At 40.3% G+C, this 7376-nt stretch overlaps 1 protein-coding gene across 4 annotated transcripts in view; it reads left to right on the top strand.

Moving 5' to 3' along the window:
• Nucleotides 1-464: 464 nt before the first annotated feature.
• The window catches only part of BBS5 (Bardet-Biedl syndrome 5 protein), a 68469-nt gene continuing 61557 nt past the window's right edge, over nt 465-7376 (top strand). For 2 of the 4 annotated variants that reach the window (XM_070092475.1, XM_070092478.1), the window contains exon 1: nt 465-591. The gene's annotated coding sequence lies outside the window, so the exon portion shown is untranslated. The remainder of the gene's footprint in view (nt 592-7376) is intronic. The other 2 variants (XM_070092476.1, XM_070092477.1) reach the window with 2 other exon arrangements.

Genomic DNA, 7376 nt, shown 5'->3' with positions numbered 1-7376 from the left:
TACTACTACTATTACTACTACTACTACTACTACTACTACTATTACTACTACTATTACTACTACTACTACTACTACTACTATTACTACTACTACTATTACTACTACTACTATTACTACTACTACTACTATTATTATTATTACTACTACTACTACTACTACTACTACTACTATTACTACTACTACTACTACTACTACTACTACTACTACTACTACTATTACTACTACTACTACTACTACTGCTGCCGCCGCCGCTGCGCTGCTGCTGCTGCTTATAATAATAATAATAATAATAATAATAATAATAATAATAATAATAATAATAATAATAATAATAATAATAATAATAATAATAATAATAATAATAATAGTGTTGCTGCTGCAATAACAATATTAATAGCAGTAATAATAATAAGAGTAATACAAATAAATTGTGTAAATATTGTTGAGTAAAGGTTAGTGAGTATGTAGTGTTGGTTACCATAGTAACTGGTACTCTCACTCTCGTACTCTGGTATTGTGTTAAACTTGTGAGAAAACCTCCTTCATATTCCTTGACAATCATTATTCACTGCTTTTTAAGAAATATTAAAGGTGCTGAAAGACTCACACTGGTTACTGCTTATAGTGAATATATCTATAATGAGTATATACCCTGTATACTGAACATTTGAAGAGTACAGTAAATTTCTCGGTTTACCTTATTCCTAATATATCTTATTTTATTGTAATTTATTTTCACATAGTTGAGTTACTTAGCTATTTTAACTTTTAAAGTTTAAATAATAAGATATTACATGGACCTCAGTGGAACTGAGTCACTTAGTCTAACTTTTTTGTTATCCTAGGTAAGTTACAGTATATATATGATAATTATACTTGTACCTAAGTTTCCAGAGAGTATTTTTATGAGGAGGAAGACAAGATAAGGGCTTTTCATCCAAGAAATTAGAAGTACTCTCCTTCCTTAAATTAAACAGTAAAATTCCATTCTCCAGATTGATGTATCAGATATTTCTATAACATTTCAATATCTTTATTAATGAGACAGCATCAGCAGCTGGTAATTTATACATTTTTAGTTTTAGTTGTATTTCTTGACTACTGTAGTTCAGTTATTTTTGACACCTGCGCAGTGTATACTATATTCTGTAGTTTGTCTTCAGCCACCACATTATTTTACACATTGAAATTTGCACATCTCTGATTTTCTTGTGTGAACACTAATTAATTTTGTTTCAAGTTTCTGTGGTTTGTTTCTTATCTGTTATAGGTGGCTCGTGGCCTGGTAGGTAAAGCTCTCGTTTCACTCACTGAGGGTCTGGGTTCAATTCCCAGCAAGGGTGGAAAATTGGGCTTGTTTTCTTACACCTTATGTCCATGTTGACCCATCAGTGAAATGGGTACCTGGGTGTTAGTTGACTGGTGTGGGTCGCATCCTGAAGTATACCTGCAGAGGGTTATGGGGGTCAATGCCCCAGTGGCCTGGTCTGTGACCAAGCCTCATGGTGGATCAGGGCCTGATCAACCAGGCTGTTGCTGTTGGCCGCACGCAACCCGACATATGAAACACAGCCTGGCTGGTCAGGTACTGACTTTAGGTGCCTGTCCAGCACTTTCTTGAAGACAGCCAGGGGTCTATTGGTAATCCCCCTTATGTATGATGGAAGGCAGTTGAACAGTCTTGGGCCCCTGACACTTATTGTGTTGTCTCTTGTCGTGCTAGTGGCACCTCTGCTTTTCATTGCGAGGATGTTGCATCGTCTGCCGAGTCTTTTGCTTTCATAGGGAGTGATTGTCGTGTGCAAGTTTGGTACTGATTCCTCTAGGATTTTCCAAGTGTATATATAACCATGTATCTTTCCCGCCTGCATTCTAGGGAGTGTTAGTTGAGGAATTTCAAGCGTTTCCAATAATTTAGGTGTTTTATTACAGTTATGTGTGCCGTGAAGGTTCTCTGTACATTTTCTAGGTCATCAATTTCACCTGCCTTGAAAGGTGCTGTTAGTGTGCAGCAATATTCCAGCCTAGATAGAACAAGTGACCTGAAGAGTGTCATTATGGGCTTGGCATCCCTAGTTTTGAAGGTTCTCATTATCCATCCTGTCATTTTTCTAGCAGATGTGATTGATACAATGTTATGGTCCTTGAAGGTGAGATCCTCCGACATGATCACTCCCAGGTCTTTTACATTAATTTTTCACTCTGTTGTATGGTTGGAATTTGTTTTATAATCAGATATAGTTTTAATTTCCTCACGTCTTCCATATCAGAGTACAAATTGAAATTTCTCATCATTGAACTTCATATTGTTTTCTGTGGCCAATTTAAAGATTTAGTTCATGTCTGCCTGGAGTCTTGTGGTGTCTTCAGTGGAAGACACTGTCATGCAGATTCGGGTGTCATCTGCAAAGGAAGACATGATGCTGTGGCTTATATCCCTGTTTATGTAAGGTATGAGGATGAGGACAGGATGGGAGCAAGGACTGTGCCTTGTGGAACAGAGCTATTCACCGTAGCCTTGTCAGACTTTACTCTGTTTACTACTACTCTTTGTGTTCTATTTGTTATGAAAATATAGGTCCATCTACCAACTTTTCCTGTTATTCCATTATCATGCATTTTGTGTGCTATTACACCATGGTCAAACTTGTCAAGGCTTTTGCAAAGTCTGTGTACACTACATCTGCATTTTGTTTGTCTTCTAGAGCATCCAGAACCTTGTCATAGTGGTCCAGTAGTTGGGACAGGCAGGGGCAACCTGCTCTAAACCCATGTTGTCCTGGTTGTGCAACTGATAGGTATCTAGATTAGTGGCTGTCTTGCTTCTTAGAACCCATTCAAAGATTTTTTTGATATGAGATGTTAGCACTGTTGGTCTGTAGTTCTTTGCTGTTGCTTTACTGCCCCCTTTGTGGAGTGGGGCTATGTCTGTTGTTTTTAGCAACTGTTGGATGACCCCAGTGTCCATGCTCCCTCTCCACAGGATGTTACAAGCACATGATAGGGGCTTCTTGCAGTTCTTGATGAACAGAGAGTTCCATGAGTCTGGGCCTGGGGCAGAGTGCATGGGCATGTCATTTATCGCCTTTTCGAAGTCATTTGGTGTCAGGATAATATCAGATACGTTCGAGTCTACCAAATTCTGTCTCTCATAAAAAAATAATTTAGGTCATTGACTCTTAGCCTGGTTAACAGCTCGCTAAAAACCGAGTCATATTGGGATTAGAGTAGTTTACTCATTTCCTTGCTGTCATCTGTGTAGAACCCATCTCATTTAAGTAAGGGCTCAATACTGGATGTTGTTCTCAACTTTAGTTTGGCATAAGAAAAGAAATACAGTGGACCCCCGGTTAACGATATTTTTTCAATCCAGAAGTATGTTCAGGTGCCAGTACTGACCGAATTTGTTCCCATAAGGAATATTGTGAAGTAGATTAGTCCATTTCAGACCCCCAAACATACACGTACAAACACACTTACATAAATACACTTACATAATTGGTCGCATTCGGAGGTGATCGTTATGCGGGGGTTCACTGTATTTTGAGTTTCTTTCAATTTCATTTATGGTTTTTAGTTCTTCCTGCATATCTTGGCTCCTGTAAAATTCCTTTAACTTTAATTTGATGTTTGTTATTTCTCTGACTAGTATCTCCCTACGTATTACAGATATACTGGTCTCTTTTAGTCGCTCTGTTATACTTTGCCTTCGCCTGTATAGGGAGCGCCTTTCTCTTTCTAGTTTGTTAGGTAAGACACATATGCAACAGTTAGGTATCTTTATTATGAAACGTTTCGCCTACACAGTAGGCTTCTTCAGTCGAGTACAGAAAAGTTGATAGAAGCAGAAGATACTTGAAGACGATGTAATCAGTCCATCACCCTTAAAGTTTGAGGTGGTCAGTCCCTCAGTCTGGAGAAGAGCATTGTTCCATAGTATGAAACAATATGGAGATGAAGTGACAGGATGGAGCCTATATAGCGCCAAGAGGTGAGACGTAGGTCACTAGAAGAGGTAAGAACTCAGATGTTGAGAGGTCAGGTCCCTCTCAAATCCAGCCGCTCTCACTAGTGGAAGTTGTCGAAGTTGATTGCAGGTCTGTACCAAGATACCCTTGTGTTGCAGTGTCTGACAGATTGAACATTAAAATGGTATAAAATACTGACAGGTTGTTAGGTAAGACACATATGCAACAGTTAGGTATCTTTATTATGTGTAGGTGAAACGTTTCATAATAAAGATACCTAACTGTTGCATATGTGTCTTACCTAACAACCTGTCGGTATTTTATACCATTTTAATGTTCACTCTTTCTAGTTTACATCTTCTCCTCCTTTTCCTTAACCCTTTGAGGGTCGACAGGCCCTCTCCGAAACTCGTTCTCAGGGTCGGCCAAATTTCAAAAAAAAAAAAATTATTTTTTCTTATGAAAAAATAGTTTTTTTTTTTCTAAACATTATAGGATAAACAAAAAAAATTTACCATCAATACTTACGGAGATATGGATGCATGAAGTTTGCAGAAAATGAGCCGCGTATGGCAACAGCGGCGACTGCCGCTCACCCGGTAAACTTTAGTTTACTTGTATTTGAAGGTTTGTTGTTTTTTTCACTATTTTATTTTTTCACATAACTTATGTGGCCTATGAGACCAAAGTTAGGTGCAATGTACATATATACACTCGTTGTATACAACACAATAAGCACACAAACATAATTATCAATATATTGTTTACAAAACTTGTTTACAAAAACAAACAATACAAAACATTGTTTATTATTGTTCTATAATATATATACCAATATACAGTCACTGAACATATTCCTATTAGTTCTGCAGCTTGTGGAACTCTGAAACATGGTGTCATACACAATGGTGTTTTATCTTTCTCCCTCATTCTATCTCTTTCAATCTGTCTCTCTCTTTCTATCTGTCTGTCTATCTCTGTCTCACAGGTACACATAAATACAAGTATACATAGTATAAATTACCTAGGATAACCCAAGAAATCCAGACAAAGTGCTATACTCTGCTTGAAGATGTGAGTAAAAGTGATGACACAGTCTTGTGGCTCTCTGAGACAGAGAGCTAGATGGATAGACAGATAGACAGGGAGCTTGACAGACAGACAAATAGACAGACAGAAATGTTAGTGTACCAGTACCAGTGTACTAGTGTTCCACGCTCCTCCTCCTCTTCTTCCTCTTCCTCCTCTTCCCCCTACTCTTCCTCCTCTTCCCCCTACTCTTCCTCATACTGTTCCTCTTCCTCTTCCTCCTACTCTTCCTCTTCCTCCTCCTCCTCTTCCTCCTCCTCCTCTTCTTCCTCTTCCTCCTACTCTTCCTCTTCCTCCTACTCTTCCTCCTCCTCTTCTTCTTCCTCTTCCTCCTCTTCCCCCTAATCTTCCTCCTAATATTCCTCTTTCTCCTCCTCTTCCTCTTATTCCTCTTCCTCCTACTCTTCCTCTTCCTCCTCCTCTTCCTCCTCCTCCTCTTCTTCCTCTTCCCCCTACTCTTCCTCCTTCTCCTTCTCCTCCTCCTCCTCCATAGTGTAAATTACCAGGAGTCGGCAGCTGTCAAAATGACATATTGTCTCATTACTCACTCCCCCCTCCCGCCTGTCAAAACAATGGGGTCGGATGCTGCTTCCCTTCCTCCATTCTATCTAATTATCTTTCTCCCTCATTCTATCTGTCTTTTTATCTCTGTCTCACAGGTACACATAAATACAAGTATACATAGTATAAATTACCTAGGATAACCCAAGAAACCCAGACAAAGTGCTATACTCTGCTTGAAGATGTGAGTAAAAGTGATGACACAGTCTTGTGGCTCTCTGAGACAGAGAGCTAGACGGATAGACAGGGAGCTTGACAGACAGGCAAATAGACAGACAGAAATGTTAGTATACCAGCAAAAACAAAGGGAGGGAGATGTTTATCTCATCTTTTGGCATCAGCTCTACCCTCATTTACCCTCATCAAACGTCAGCACTTATCAGATGTTATCTCCCCTTATCTTGTTACTGTCATGGGTGAACATTTATTATTACCTATTATTATTATTATGTATTATTATTATGTATTATTATTATTATGTATTATTATTATTATGTATTATTGTTATCATTACGTATTCTTCTTCTTCCTTCTCCTCCTCTTCTTCTTCCTCCTCCTCCTCCTCCTCCTCTTCTTCCTTCTCCTCCTCCTCCTCCTCCTCCTCCTCCTCCTCCTTCCTCCTCCTCCTCCTCCTCTTCTTCCTCCTCCTCCACCTCCTCCTCCTCCTCCTCCTCGCCTCCTCCTCCTCCTCCTCCTCCTCCTCCTCCTCCTCCTACTCCTCTTCTCCTCCTCCTCCTCCTCCTCCTCCTCCTCTTCCTCTTCCTCTTCCTCTTCCTCTTCCTCTTCCTCTTCCTCTTCCTCTTCCTCTTCCTCTTCCTCTTCCTCCTCCTCCTCCTCCTCCTCCTCCTCCTCCTCCTCTTCTTCTTCCTCCTCCTCCTCCTCCTCTGCCTCCTCCTCCTCTTGCCTCCTCCTCCTCCTCTTGCCTCCTCCTCCTCTGCCTCCTCCTCCTCTGCCTCCTCCTCCTTCTCCATTCTTGGAACAAGTTTGAAGAGCTTGTAGTTCATAATCACTATCACTATCATCACCAATGCTCACATCTGAGTCTGGGATTTTGGAAAATAGGAGTTTCCTCTTTGATTCTGGTACAACTGAACGTGAACAAGATGGCCCAGCACCAGAGGTGGAAGGCTGTGGGTTGTCTGGGTTTTCCTCACTATTACCCATATTATGGTCATTAGTTTCGGTCAAAACCTCACCAGAACCTTGAAACTCATCTTCACTGTCACTTCCATCTGTATTAGAACTGTCACTGGGGAACAAAAGTGTCCCAATTCGCCGAGGAGTGAGGAACTTCTTACCACAGGGCACGTGGAAATTGTGTACTATGATGGCATTCCCACAATGCACCACTGGGTCCCAGATTTTTTTCCTACTGCGCACACCCACCACACAGACCCATTCTCTCACATCTAGGCTTATCAGCCTTTTCCTGTGAGATTTGAGGCCGCTAGAATTTATGCGTACTAGTACGACAAAAACCCCTACGCATAAGACGTACTAGTACGACCAAAACCCTCAAAGGGTTAAAGGAATATGCCTTGAGCATACCTAAGGTGCCACAGAATTAATTTGTTCAAGACAGGTTTGGATCTGTGTTGCTTAGGATATCTTCCCAGTTTATATCACTTAGAGCCTGGTTTACTTTGTCCCACCTTATGTGTTTTGTTATTGAAGTTGAATTTGGTGAAGGCTCCCTTGTGACTGATCACATTTTGTCACTCGGGCCTCATGCAAACATGTCTGTACCTCTATTATGTT

Source organism: Cherax quadricarinatus, chromosome 39 (assembly GCF_038502225.1).
Source record: "Cherax quadricarinatus isolate ZL_2023a chromosome 39, ASM3850222v1, whole genome shotgun sequence".
NCBI classification, from domain to species: Eukaryota; Metazoa; Arthropoda; class Malacostraca; order Decapoda; family Parastacidae; genus Cherax; species Cherax quadricarinatus.
Note: the sequence above shows the minus strand (reverse complement) of the source record. Positions and strands in the feature narration are given on the sequence as shown.